The 15762-nt window shown below is 38.1% G+C and overlaps 1 protein-coding gene across 2 annotated transcripts in view; it reads right to left on the reverse strand.

The window, feature by feature from the left end:
* LPAR1 (lysophosphatidic acid receptor 1) overlaps positions 1-15762 on the reverse strand; it is a 362490-nt gene that overhangs the window by 90934 nt on the left and 255794 nt on the right. For both annotated transcript variants that reach the window (XM_086683697.1, XM_086683698.1), the window contains one exon: positions 1921-2161. The gene's annotated coding sequence lies outside the window, so the exon portion shown is untranslated. The remainder of the gene's footprint in view (positions 1-1920; positions 2162-15762) is intronic.

Below are 15762 nucleotides of genomic sequence, written 5' to 3' on the forward strand. Positions count from 1 at the left end.
CATTAAAAAAAAAAAAAAAAAAGGAATCAGGGCACCTGGGTGGCTCAGTCGGTTAAGTGTCCAACTTTAGCATAGGTCATGATCTCGTGGTCCGTGAGTTCAAGCCCCGCATCAGGCTCTGTGCTGACAGCTCAGAGTCTGGAGCCTGCTTTGGATTCTGTGTGTGTGTCTCTCTCTCTGCCCCTTTCCTGCTCATGCACTGTCTCTCTCTTTCTCAAAAATAAATAAACATTTAAAAAATCAGGGCACCTGGGTGGCTCAGTCGGTTGGGCATCCGACTTTGGCTCAGGTCATGATCTCGCAGTCCGTGAGTTTGAGCCCCACGTTGGGCTCTGTGCTGACAGCTCAGAGCCTGAAGCCTGCTTTGGATTCTGTGTCTCCCTCTATCTCTGCCCCTCCCCTGCTCATGCTTTGTCTCTCTCTGTCTCAAAAGTAAATAAAAACATTAAAAAAAATTTTTTTTAAATAAAAAAAAAAGAATTGAAAACAGGTTCTTAAAGAGATACTGGTTCACCCATGTTCGTAGCAACATTATTCACAATAGCCAAAAAGTGGAAGCAACTCAAGGATCCATCAACAAGTGAATGGATGAACAGTGTAGTATAGAAATACCATGGAATAGTATTCAGCCTTAAAAAAGAAGAAAATTCTGACACATATTACAACATGGATAAACCTTAAGGGCATTATGCTAAGTGAAATAAGCCAGTAACAAAAAGACAAGTACTTTGTGATTCCACTTATATGAGACACCTAGAGTAGTCAAATTCATAGAGGGAAGGGTGGTTACCAGGGTCTAGGAGAGGAGGGAATGGGACTTGTTGTTTAACGGGTACTGAGTTTCAGTTTTGCAAGATGAAAAGAGTTCTGGAGATCTGTCAACAATGTGAATATACTTAAACACTACCTAAACTTGAAAATGGTTAAGATAGTAAATTTTATGTTATATATATAGGTGACCACAATTAAAAAGGGGGGGGGGGGGAAAGAGCTCACCACATTCCAGGAAAAATATGAAGTGCGTTACCTACAATCAAAACACAAGTTTGTTAAGTTAGTAGACTGCAAGAGTTAAAAGAATTCCCATTTAAAAAAAAAAAATCCAATTGATGAAAAAGAATCAAATCACAGGGGGGAACAAATGGACTGGACGTAGCCACCCATTGGTGGCTCACCTTCTCTTGTGACCCACCCTGGCCACAAGAGAAGACAAGATGGTAGCAACTTTCATGATTTTGTCAGAAATATAGGATGACTCAAAAAGCATGCGTTCACCCAAACCATCATTTACTTGCAACAGCAAGAACAAGGCACTCTTATTCAATATAATCAGGATCTATTTCACCCTGAAAAATCCACTTGATGACATAATGCAACTAATCATGTGAAACATCAAAATAATGTGCTCAGGAGAGTCAGCATAAGCGGTGTCCGTGTCAACACAGAATACCTGTGACCATAACAGGACCAAAAAAAAAAAAAAAAAAAAAAATGAAGTTATTAAAACTATCAAAAGAAAAGCCACATAATTGAAATGCATATAAACTGGAATGAATGTAAACTGAAATGCATATAAACCATAAGAAACTCCAGAAAATCATAAGAAAAAGGAAAACATTCTTCACCTTTTGAGAGTCAATCAATACTGTCTTATTTCTAAAGTCAATAAAAGGAGAATTTCAGCCTCCAAAAGCCTATAAAGGGTGCCTATGGGGCCATGCTATGTTTTTTATCTGAACTTTCTATCCTTACCACTGCTTCCCATAAAACCAGTGAGGCAAATGGTCCAGCTGGGACGAAGAAAGCTGTGATCACTCTCAGTCCATCTGCTTCGCATGCAGAGTTAGAACAAAGAAATCAGAAAAGCACTTGAGAAACCAAATCATTTCCTCATGTTTTGTTTTAAAATACCATCTCTACCTGTGGCAGCAGAAACTCTCCTCTCCTCTTCAAAGTATCAGGCCCAAGATCTTGCTTCAATATATTCACTGAAGACAATATATTTCGTGTTCTGAAGTCTTTTCCTACATATAGGATCAGTTTTTCCATTTGCTTCTCCAGCTTTTCAATCAGACCTTTCATTCTACATTTGGCCTAAAAGTCTATCATTCTTTCCATATGGCACTCAGCTGACGCATTCCAAGGAAGGAATACACGCTGCCTGCAGGAGGAGAAACAAAAGCATCACAATCGCCCTATTTTACATGGATCTTATCAGTTCAGAGTCCAGTATTCTACAGATTGAAGAGACTGGCCCAAAATTATTTAAAAAAAAAACGCACCGTGCTGATTTCAAATGCTATATAGTGGCATACAGTTTTCACTTGTGAACAGTGTTCTTGACTGGGAGGGACACTATCCTGAAATGTGTCAAAAGAACCAGGAATTGTCAGAACACAATTGGCAGAAAAATCTCAGAATCGTTGTCACTACTAAGGCGAGAGATGTGTTGGCCATACTCCGTATATAGTCTCAAACTCAAGCTAGTTTGTGTCCTATTCTTGGAAAAAGGGGGAAGGGGGGTAGTTTAGTAATAGTGGATCAGGAATGGGCTAGAATTACAGACTTCAGAGTTAGAGAAAAATGGTAAGTGAGTGTGTTCAATCACGAGAGAGCAGGGAGAAAAGAGATGGAAATGAAGGAAGAAAAGTAAACTAAAAAGACTAAGAAAATCCTCTTGAGAGGTAGGACAAATTTCTCTTTGGATAAGGGACAGACTTATTGCTACCCTGTTTCTTTCCACAGCCCAACACCCATAATGTCTAAGCTCTTGGTCTTGCTATCTCACACCAGGACCCTCAGTCATTTGTATAGAACATCCACACTAGTGCAAAGACTAATGGGATTTAGGATCTGCATCCAAGAGAGGAAATACCCTGAAGCATAGCACAGATAAATTTTACTGAGGAATGTTTCAGGAGAGAGCCTCTGCGCCAAGCTGGAGTATTCACAGTATGTAAGTTTCAAGACAAGGAGAATTACAACCTCTATAACCAAGCCTCGGGCCAAGCTGGACTCCACCAAATACAGCCAATGGAGGAGACAGAAGATATTTTCTTCTAAGAGCAAGTGCATGTTTCTAAAATCAGAATTCCCAAATGGCTTAGAAGGAATGTGAGCATACATATTCATATTAGTAGAGGTGAGGGGAAGGGAAAAAGGGAAGAAAAGAGAGTAAATCGGAGAGGGGGCAAAGTATCCAAATAGCTGGCCAGAATATACAAGTCTATGGCTATGATAAGAAAAGTGATTCCACCCAGAATAACAGTTTGTAACAGCAAAAGTTACTGTCAATGGGGGCATCTAGGAATTTATACCGTGTAAAGAACTAATACTAAGGGCAAAGATTTTGCTACAAGGATACTTAATGGACTATCATATACGAATGGCAAATTTCAGAAACAATCTAAACACTCAGTACTACAATACTTGCCAATCGAGTTATGAAAACAATGTTTACATACGATTTAATTTTATATGATAAAAATGTATACAATTTTTATACCATAAAAATTAAATTGTATTGAAATTATATATCTATATATCCCCCCATTTTGAAAAGCATACAAAGATAATACATATATATTTATTAAGCCCTGAGGTGGTACTGATCACTCAGAATATCCTGTTTTGCCAGAAAATAAGACAGCACTCAAAGAATTATGGGCACATGTTAAAAGAACAAGGAAATTTGCTTGAAGGGCACCCTCCCGACCCAAAATAAAAATTTTAAGCTTCAAAATAAATGACAATAACAGATTTATAACCCTTTAAAGGTTAAATTTATAACCTTTTAAATAAAATAGAAATCCATGAGTTCATTTTAATATAAATAAACTAATAGAGGTTTGGCAAGAAATGAGATATTGACATAAACCCAAAAACTTTCCCACAAGATTCTCATTAATTACAAAGGAAAATCCGTAACTTTGTAGTGGAGAAGTCTGGAAGACACCACCTTAATCAAGTCATCAAAGTGAACATCACGGGAAATTGAAATAAATTGACATGTGCCGCCTGACAGGACCCGATAAGAAGAACAGAGCATCACTTCTGTGACACTCCTGTCAAAGTTTCAAAATCTGAACCTAATCAGAAGGATACACGGGTTCAACCCAACCCGAGCGACATGCTACAAAATAACTTTCCTATAACCTCTAAAAGATCAGGTCACAAAAGGGGGAAAAACACCGAGAAACTGTTCCATGTTCCATGTTAAAGGACACGAAAAAGAGACATGAGAAACTAATACAACCCAAGATTCAGGATTGGATCCTTTGCTTTAAAGGATCTTATTGAGACAACCTGGGGACAATTCGGAGCGATCTGAAAATTAGCTGGCATATAATGACAATGATGATGTTCGTTTCCTAATTTTGATGGTGGTTTTGTGACTACGTGAAGAACATCTTTGTATGCAGGGAAATATAAAGTATTTGAGGTGTTAAGGCATCATGTCAGCAATTCACTCTTAACTGACTCAGTGAGATAAAAGTTCCCTTCGTACTTCTGTACTCTATTTGCAACTTTTCTGTAAGTCTGAAAGGGGGGTGGGGGGGAAGCAGGAGCAGCAGAAGCCCCACCATAGAAAAGAAAATGTGTCTAATTGGAAGGAAGTGTTCCTGTGTCACCGTTTAACATACAAATAGACATGCCCGAGAAGAAATTGAATTTTTCAAAATTTAATCTGGTCAGGAGTCATTGTTACAAATTACATGACTACCCCAGACACACATGCGCCTGATTTTAGAGAAGACAGGAAAAGACGTCTCAGACAAATGGCTGAGTAGAAGAGGCACGTTGCCAAAAGTCAAATAGGTCTTTTGAAAAAGGAGAAGTCTGGACCACAGCAAACAGTGCAGGCAGCATCATACGACCAAGGTTTGCTTTATTTTCAAAGCGAAAGATGTTATAGTATCAAAGAGATACATTTACATGCAACACAAAACAAAGAAACAGGCAGATATCCCAGCAATGTGGCCTTAAGACGTCTTCTGTGTCCAGGATATAGGGAAAATGTGACAAGGGACCACGTTCTTTGAAGATGGTGGATTATGAAATTTCTTCTGCCTACCAGCAAGAATAATCGCTTCCAGATGCTGTTTGGCCCACAACGTGCTATTCAAAAATACGAACGTGTTATTTATTTTCGAATTTCCAAGAGCCAAATAAGAAACCTAGTTTCCTTCACTAATTTCTAATTAAACTGGAGGTAAGTTACCTTTGGGGAAAAGGAAGAAAAAAAAAAAAAAAAAAAACCCTGTACGTCCTAAGTCTAGACTTAGACATCCTGCCCAAAGTTTTGAGGAGGGGAAAAAAATAAAGGCCGTTGAATACAATACTAGTTATCTACTTTGCCATGGGAAAAATGAGGCGCTTAATTTAATTTCCTTTCCTGCTCTCCACATACTCCACTTTCCCTCAGCGAAGTCCCTCCTGGCAATATCTCTTTAAAACAGACTTCTTTAGAACAGTAAGTATAGAGGGAAACCTCGAGAACACTGCTATTGTGCTACAGCGTGAATTATTCCCAGCTGGGCTGAGGATATGTAAATACCTTCCTTTCCTGAGAATTCACGAAGGTGTTTCTGCCAACTTGAGAGGTCAGTGAGGAAACGCTGGCCTCGTTCATTAATACAATTTTATGAGTAACATTTCAAATATTATCATCTCTGTTGAAGAAATCAGGAATGTGAAGCAAAGGGAATTAAATGGTCCTGCTCAGTTCACAATGATTTAGTAACTATGAAAACAAACAAACAAAAAAGGGCCCCTCCCTAACTTACATGAATGGTAGTCTAACTCTTGTCCTTTTATGAAAGGGTTTTAAATGTGACAGTGGGTATCTTTAAAAAAGTATTTGTGAAGCTGTTTATCACGAAAGCAGCAGAAAATGGAAAGGAAAAGAAGCCTTTTTCATAAACTGCAACGAGATAATAAAACCACAAAGTAGCCGCAAAACCCCAATGCCTGAGATGTGACCTAAAAACCAGCTGGAGACCTAAAAACAGCTGTGAGATACCACTTGAAAGACTTCTGACCATCTAACCATCAGTCTGAAAAATGCTGTCCTACTTGTCCAGAAACATCACAGGGGGAAATCCAAATATGTAAAGAATGGAGAGTGTCATTCAGAAAAAGTCTCATTAATGTAGAAAGGTATTGTATGGCTAGGCCAAAGAGAAGAGAAAGCAGCATAAAATTTAAAAGAGAATTCTGGTATAAAAGGAAGCAGAAAAAGAAAAACAGTGTTGCTAAACTGATGTTACCTGAAAAATCCGGGAGAAGGAAAAACAACCAACCAGACTCGGCGGCTGCAGTTTCTACCTGACCAAGAATTTCCTGGGGCTTAAAAAGGAAGGAGTGTGCTGTAGGGCCGGGGTTAGTGTGGTTGCTGTTTTCAGCCAAGTCATGGAGATAAAATAAGCAGGCATATCTATAAATCCTTTGTGTTCCAAGATTTCTTCATTTTACCCTACTGTGGTTCTGGGCTCCCGGAAACTGAGTGTGGTGTGCTCAGTCCACGGCAAAGGAGCGGCTCCAGAGGGAAGAGGAAACGGTCACCTCTCTCAAGAGCCATCCCTGTTTGAGTGGTGGCTGTGGAGGCGACCGGGATGACAAGCAAGGACTCTTCTCCTGCTGGGGCCTGATGGTTTCGTTTTGGAGCCTGATCTCAGATCCATGTTACATGAACTCCTCTCAGCTGGAGTCTGTAGCACCACACTGATTTCTTTTGGCCCCAATCCCGCATTGCAGCTGTTTGTACTTATTTGAGGTATGGTGTATTTTGAAACAAAATGAACCAGATTTCCCCTACTGCCTATGTCAGTGCCTGGTAATGGAAAACATTAACTCTTCTACAACCAGGATACTGACAATTGTAGTACACCCACTATATGCAGGAAAATACAAAGGAGACAGGGACCCAGAGCTGGGAGAGGTTCTCCAGATGAGCTTATTTCAAAGCAAAGGGCAGATATTCCATCACTTACACAGTTTCTGGACCCTATCCATCTCCAAACGAGTTTCATCCAGCTTGCAGAAGGTTCTATAAGAACAGGAGTCATAAGTTTGAATGATTATATGCCAACAAATTGGACAATCTAGAAGAAACAGATGTATTCCTAGAAACATACAACCTACCAAGATGGAATCATAAAGAAATAGAAAATTTGAGCAGACCCAACAGGAGCAAGGAAATAGCAACAGTAATCAAAAACCCCCCTACAAAGAAAAGGCCAGGACTAGATAGTTTTGCTGGTGAATTCTACCAAACACTGAGAAAAGAATGAATGCCAATCCTTCCCAAACACTTCCAAAAAAACTGTACTCCCAAACTCATCTTACAAGGCCAACATTACCCAGATACCAAAGCCATGTAAGGACACTACAAAAGCACATAAGCCAATATCCCTGATAAACACAGGTGAAAAAATTCTCAAAATTTTAGCAAACCCAATTCAACAGCACATTAAAAGGATCATACACCATGATCAAGTGGGATTTAACACTGGGATGCAAGGAGGGTTCAATGTCCACAAATCAGTAAGCATGATACAACCACATTTATAAAGGATAAAAATGATCCTCTCAACAGATGCAGAAAAAGCATTTGACAAAATCTACATCTGTTCATAACAAAAACTCTCAACAAATTGGGAACAGAAAGAACACACCTCAAAATAATAAAGTCCACATATGACAAACCCACAACTAACACTATGCTTGACAATGAAAGGTTGAAAGCTTCCTCACTAAGATAAGGAACAAGGCAAGGATGCCCACTCTCACCACTCCTATATATAGTACTGGAAGTCTAATTAAGGCAATTAGGCAAAAAGACAAAAGGCATCCAAGTCAGAAAGGAAGGAAAGTTGTCTCTATTTGCAGATGATGTAAACTTGTACACAGAAAATCTGAACGACTCCACCAAAAATCTGTTAGAATAAATTCAGTAAAGTTGCAGGATATAAAATGAGTAAACAAAAATTGTTTGTCTCTACATATGAACAACCAACTACCTCAAAAAAACAAAGAAAACAACCCCATTTATAATGGCATCAAAAACAACAAAATGCTTAAGAATTATTATTTGACGAAGGCAGCAAATACATGCTGAAAATTAGAAGACTGGTGAAAAAAACTGGAAGACACAAATTAAAGATATCCTGTGTTTGAGGATAAGGATAAATATTATTAAAATGTCCACACTACCAAAAGCCATCTAACAATTCAACGCATTCTCTATCAATATTACTATAGCATTTTTCATAGCAATAGAAAAAAATTCTAAAATGCATATGGAACCACAAAAGACCCAAATAGCCATAGCAGTCCTGAGAAAGAACAATAAACAGAGGCACACAATTCCTGATTTCAAACTTTATTATAAGCTGCAGTAATCAAAATAATATCCTTTTAACATAAAAACAAACACATAAGCAACTGACACAGAATTAAGGCTTGAGAAATAAGACCACAATTAATGATTAATTATGATCAGTTAATATACAACAAGGAATCTAAGAATACACAGTGGGAGCAAGGATAGTCTTTTCAACTAAGAAATTTGGTGCTAAGAAATTTGGACATCCACATACAAAAATAAGAATAAAACTGTACCCCTGTCTTACACTACTCACAAAAATTAACTCAAAATGAATTAGAGACTTAAATAGAAGACAAAACTGTAAAAGCACTAGACAAAAAAAAACATAAGGGAAAAGCTCCTTGAAATTGGTCTTGGCAACAAATTTTTGGATATGATACCAAAAGCACAAACAATAAAAGCAAAAATAAACAAGTGGGACTACCTCAAACTAAGAAATCTCTGCACAGCAAAAGAAACAAGCAGCAAAATGAAAAGGCACCTACAGAAAAATAATTGGAAAGCATACATCTGGTAAGGGAATAATATCTAAAATATATAAGGAACTCATACAACTCAATGACAAAACAAAAAATGTGATTTTAAAAACAGGACTTGAAAAAAAAAAGGACTTGAATAGACATTTTTCCAAAGACACACAAATGGCCAATGAATACCTGAAAACATGCTCAACAGCACTCATCATCAGGGAAATGCAGATCAAAACCACAATGAGATACCACCTCATGCCTACAGAATGGTTATTATCAGAAAGACAAGAGGCAGTGGAGAAAAAGGAACCCTCGTGCACTCTTGGTGGGAATATAAATTGGTACAGTCACTGTGGAAAACAGTATGGAGGTTACTCAATTAAAAATAGAAATACCATATGATCTAGCAATACCACTTCAGGGCTTATATCTAAAGGAAATAAAATCACTATCTCAGAGAAATACATGCACTGCCATTTTTATGGCAACATTAACAGTAGCCAAGACATGGAAACAACCGAACTATCCATGGACAGACGTAAGGCTAAAGGAAATGTGCTGTATATATGTACAATGGCATATTATTCATCCATAAAAAGGGGAAATCCTGCCTTTGGTGACACTGATAGACCCTGAAGGCATTATACTAAGTGATATATGTCAGACAGGGAAAGACAAATATTGTATGCCCTCACTTACATGTAAAATCTAAAACAGTGAACTCATAGAAATAGTGAGTTGAATGGGGGTTGCCAGGGCCAGAGAGTGAGGGAAATGGGGAGGTGTAGGTCAAAGGCTACAAAATTCCAACTATAAAATGACTAAGCTCTGGAGATCTGTACAGAGGACTATAACTAACATTCTGTATTATATACTTGAAAGTCATTAAGAGAGTGGATCTTTTTTTTTTTTTTAATTTTTTTAATGTTTATTTATTTTTGAGACAGAGAGACAGAGCATGAACAGGGGAGGGTCAGAGAGAGAGGGAGACACAGAATCTGAAGCAGGCTCCAGGCTCTGAGCTGTCAGCACAGAGCCCGACGCGGGGCTCGAACTCACAGACCGTGAGGTCATGACCTGAGCCGAAGTTGGACGCTTAACTGACTGAGCCACCCAGGCGCCCCAAGAGAGTGGATCTTAAATGTTATGACTACCAAAAACAAAAAAAGGTAATTATGTGAGATAATGGTTATGTTAACTAACCTTATTATGGTAATCATTTTTCAACATAAAGTTGCAAATCATTATGTTGTACATCCTAAACTTAGATAACGTTATAGGTTGATAATAGCTCAATAAAGCTGGGGCATCAGGACACCTGGGTGGCTCAGTCAGTTAAGTGTCCAACTCTTGATTCTGGCTCAGGTCATGATCTCACGGTTGGTGGGATGGAACCCCACGTCGGACTCTGTGCTGACAGTATGGATCCTGCTTGGGATTCTCTCTCTCTCTCTCTCTCTCTCTCTCTCTCTCTCTCTCTCTGATAAATAAATAAATTTTAAATATATATTTTTTAAAAAATAAGTCAGAGAAAGACAAATATGATTTCATTCACATGTGGAATTTAGGAAACAAATGAGAAAAAGGGAGAGAGAGACAAATCAGCAAACAGGCTCCTAACTATAGAAAACAAGCTAGTCACCAAAGGGGAGGCAGGTGGGGGAGTAAGTGACCTAGGTGGAGAGGGTTAAGAGTACACTTACCACGATGACCACCGAGTTATGCAGAGAATTGCTGAATCACTATATTGTACACCCGAAACTAATAGCACAATGTATGTTAACTATACCGGAATTAAAATTTAAAACTTAATAAAAAATAAATAAAATTGTTTTTAAAAATCCATGGTTCTCAGAGGGCTGAGAATCTTAAGCCCGGAACATACACAAGAATGAACACCTCTCCTCACCCCTAACCAGAGCTTTTTAGTAGACTCCGGTCACCTAAATTTTTAAAGTCCTCTTAAATAATTCTGAAGTAAATCTCTGATTACAAGCCACTGTCTTAAATCAGAGTTCTATAAAGACATTTGTCTTTATAGACAATGCATTATATTCTACATGTATACTACTGAGCGATCTAATATGATACAAGGTGAGAGCAGAGGTTCCCAAAGCAGGCTTTGCCACAGAATATAAAAACACTGATTCCTGGGCCCTACCTGAGGCTTACTGAATCAGATTCTGTGTGGATGTGAACCAAGAATCCGTATTTTAACAAGTGCCTAAAGTGAGCCTAGGTTGAAAGCCAGATGTGTCAACTACTGTATTAGACTAGTGGTTCTCAAACTACGTATGCAACATTCAGATTTCATTGGAGGGTTTGTTCAAACACCAGATGGCTGAGCACCAACCTACTGAGTTTCTTATTCAGCAGGTCTGGGATGGGGCAACGATTTGCACTTAGTAACACGTTCTCAAGTGATGCTGGTGGGGCTGTACCAGGGACTCCACTTTGAGAATCACTCACTGAACTGTTCTTTTAATATATTAGTTACCTCAATGGGTCTTTGATACAACTAGAAAGTAGATAACTTAGGACTCCAGTCTCTGGTAAACCAGTGTCTGAAGTATAAGTGTTCAGAGCTATTGATTAAAAAAACAGGCTCATGATACTAGGCATAAAAAGCAAATTTGGTCTTTTCTTTAAAAAAAAAAATAAAATAAGTTACACTGTAATCCAAACTGAGGACTACTTGCCAGCATTACCTTGATTCCAAAATCAAACAAAGACCCACTAAAAAGGAGAATTACAGGCAAATATCCCTGATGAACATAGATGCAAAAATTCTCAACAAGATATTAGCAAATTCAATCCAACAGTACATGAAAAGAATTATTCACCATGATCAAGTGGGATTTATTCCTGGGCTCCAGTGTTTACAAATTTTATTCCTGGGTTCAATATTTACAAATCAGTCAATGTGATACACCACATTAATAAAAGAAAGGATAAGAACCATACGATCTTGTCAATGAATGCAAAAAAAAGCATTTGACAAAACACAGAATGCATTCTTGATATAAAAAAAAAAAACCCTTAACAAAGTAAGGATAGATGGAACATCATAAAGGTCATATATGAAAGAACCACAGCTAATATCATCCTTAATGGAGAAAAACTGAGAGCCTTTCCCCTATTCATTCCCCAGGAATAAGACAAGGATGTCCACTCTCACCATTACTATTTAGCACAGTACTGGAAGTCTTAGCCTCAGCAATCAGACAACAAAAAGAAATAAAAGGTATGCAAACTGGCAAGGAAGAAATCAAACTTCCACTATTTGCAGATGACAAGATATGTAGAAAATCTGAAAGACTCCACCAAAAAATTGCCAGAATACATGAATTCAGCAAAGTTGCAGAATATAAAAACAATGTGCAGAAATCTGATGCTTTTCTATACACAAATAATGAAGCAGCAGAAAAAGAAATCAATGAATCACTCCGCAAAACAGTAAGATACCTGGGAATAAACCTAACTAAACAGGTAAAAGATCTATACTCTGAAAACTATAGTACACTTATGAAAGAAATTGAAGAGGACACAAAGAAATGGAAAAGCATTCCATCCTTGTGGATTGGAAGAAAAAACATTGTTAAAATATCTATACTACCCAAAGCAATCTACACGTTTAATGCACTCCCTATCAAAATACCACCAACATTTTTCACAAAGGTAGAACAAACAATCCTAAAATAAGTATGGAACCACAAAAGACCCAGTAATAGCCAAATAAATCCTTCAAAAAAAAAAAAAAGCAAAGCTGGAGGCATCACAATTCCAGATTTCAAGCTATATTACAAAGCTGCAGTCATCAAGACAGTATGATACCAGCACAATTACAGACACCTAGATCAATGGAACAGAACAGAAAATCCAGAAATGGATCCACAACTATATAGTGAACTAACCTTCAACAAAGAAGGAAAGAATATCCAATGGAAAAAAGATGGTCTTTTCAACAAATGGTGTTGGGAAAACTGGATGGCAGCATGCAGAAGAATGAAACTGGACCACTTTCTTACATCATACACAAAACTAAACTCAAAATGAATGAAAGACCTCAATGTGAGACAGAAAACCATCAAAATCCTACAGGAGAAGACAGGCAACAACCTCTGACCTCAGCTGCAGCAACTTCTTACTAAGACACATCACTGAAGGCAAGGGAAGCAAAAGCAAACATGAACTACTGGGACCCCACCATGGTAAAAAGCTTCTGCACTGCAAAGGAAACAATCAGCAAAACTAAAATGCAACTGAAAGAATGGGAGAGGATATCTGCAAATGACATATCGAATAAAGGGTTAGTATCTAAAATCTATAAAGAACTTATCAAACTCAACAACCAAAAGAGAAATAACCCAGTTAAGAAATGGACAGAAGACATGAATAGACACTTTCCAAAGAAGACATCCAGATGGTTAACAGACACGTGAAAAGATGCTCAACATCACTCATCATCTGGGAAATACAAATCAAAACCACAATTAGATACCATCTCACACCTGTCAGAATGGCTAAAATTAACAACATAAGAAAGGACAGGTGTTTGTGAAGACATGGAGAAAGGGGAACCCTTTTTCACTGTTGGTGGGAATGCAAACTGGTGTAGTCACTCTGGAGAACAATATGGAGGTTCCTCAAGAAACTAAAAATAGAACTACTCTATGATCCAGCAATTGCACTATTAGGTATTTACACAAAGGATACAAAAATACAGACTTGAAGGGGTACATACACCCCAGTGTTTATAGCAGCATTATCAACAACGGCCAAACTATGGAGAGAGCCCAAATGTTCATCGACTAATGAATGAATAAAGAAGATGTGGTTATATTGGGGCACCTGGGTGGCTCAGTCAGTTAAGCGTCTGACTCTTGATTTTGGCTCAGGTCATGATATCACAGTTTGTGGGTTCGAGCCCTGCATTGGGCTCCTCGCTGCCAGTGAGGAGCCTGCTTGGGATTCTGTCTCCCTCTTGCTCTGCCCCTCCCCTTCTCACTATCTCTCTCTCAAAATAAATAAATAAACATTAAAAAAAAAAAAGAAGATGTGGTTATATATCTAAATGGAATATTACTCAGCCATCAAAAAGAATGAAATCTTGCCATTTGCAATGTGGAAGGAACTAGAATGTATTATCCTAAGTGAGATAAGTCAATCAGAGAAAGACAAATATATTATTTCACTCATATGTGGGATTTAAGAAACAAAGCAGATGAACACATGGGAAGGGAAGGAAAAAAAAGGGAAGAGGGGATACAAACCACAAGAGACCCTTAATAATAGAGAACAAACTATGGGTTGTAGGAGGGAGGTGGGTGGGGGATGAACTAGATGGGTGATGTGCTAAAGACAGCACTTGTGATGAATCACTGAATTCTACTCCTGAAACCAGTATCACTCTGTATGTGAACTAAAATTTAAATTTAAAAAAGGGGGAAAAAATGAAGACTACTTTACCTATTCAATTATGAGGACTTCCAGAAATTTTCTTAGGAAGAACCTTTTGAATTATTTCAATAAAGACTAATTGAAACTCCACAGACCACTGATGAAAAGATCTGAGTGCAGGTGTTACCATTTATAAATCCTGAACATTAACAAAACATACTCAGTGAAGCTGCTAAGAACGTGTTATTTTTGAGGACTCAATCCCAGTGTGTGTCCACAAGAATAAGAGAGCTAAAAATGTACACACCACACCATTATATGAATTGACCTGTGGAATAAAGCAATTTAATGCTGTCCATCTGAATGGTGAAAGGTGCATGCCAAAACCAACAGCTTTCACATGGACAAAGTCAACAGCACGCTCTCCTAAAAGGAAAGATCAGCCAACAGGTTTGAGGCTTCTTAAATTCATTTCCTGTTCATGAGCGTGAGACCTTACCATGGCTCCACTGTAAAGAAATATCTGGTTCATACAAAGGTTTCTAAGTTATTGATTATAAATTTTTTAAAAAGGCAGAGGGATGTGGACACAGATAGGTTTTATATCACTTGGAAATGGAATTTGATCTGTCAAAAGAAAATTCCTATATACTACATGCTTCTCAAGGTGGCTGTTATCCATCCTCTTAAACACTGAAGTCTAAAATCTTTGATATCGGTCAGTTCAACTCAAGAACCATTTCACTGGGATCAAAAGCTTTGGTTAAATCAATAAATTGTGCAAGTGGTCATAAACTGATTTCTGAATGAAGATGACATCAGCCCAAATTCCTTGATATGTCTCCACCCAATTTCCAGTTAAAATGCACATAAAGACAAGCAAAAATTCAACACGGCTCTGAAACCAAGGATAACAGCCTCCCATTAATAAAAATAATAATAATAATCCTGGGAGTGATATCTATTAAGTACAGTGAAGGTGGAGTAAGTTAAAATCAGTCAACGTCCAGTGAATGCTTTGCTGAAAAAGAACTAGAAGTGAGAAGGTTCAGACATCCTCCACTCTACCTCCTATTCCAGCACAAAGAGTGGGTTCCAAAGAGAACGGGGAACAGCCCTGTACTGTGCAGCTTTTCTTCCTGAAACAACCAGGTAGCAATCCATATTTCCCCTTTCTCCCATCACTTTTAATAATTCTAAGTCTGTGGAAAGAACTTTTTTCGTAAGTCAGCGAGCACAATAAAGAATCTATTGGTAGGTTCATGGCCTCCTGAATGTGAGAGAACCCAAGGCTGTTCTAAAGAGATCTGGGTACAAGAAGAATTCTAACATGAAGAATCTCCTTGTCTATTACTACACGTAGCCAAGTCTCTTAGTATTGATTTATAACTTGGGAAAGAATGGGCCCCACTTTGAGTGGGGAGACTTCTTTGCCGTATGGGGCCAGGATTTTCTTCCATTTCAGCAGTTAAGGGACAGAGCTTCTGGAGGTAATCAGGGGAA

The sequence above is a fragment of the Puma concolor genome, chromosome D4 (genome assembly GCF_028749965.1).
Source record: "Puma concolor isolate L17-30 chromosome D4, mPumCon1.1.hap2, whole genome shotgun sequence".
Lineage (NCBI taxonomy): Eukaryota > Metazoa > Chordata > Mammalia > Carnivora > Felidae > Puma > Puma concolor.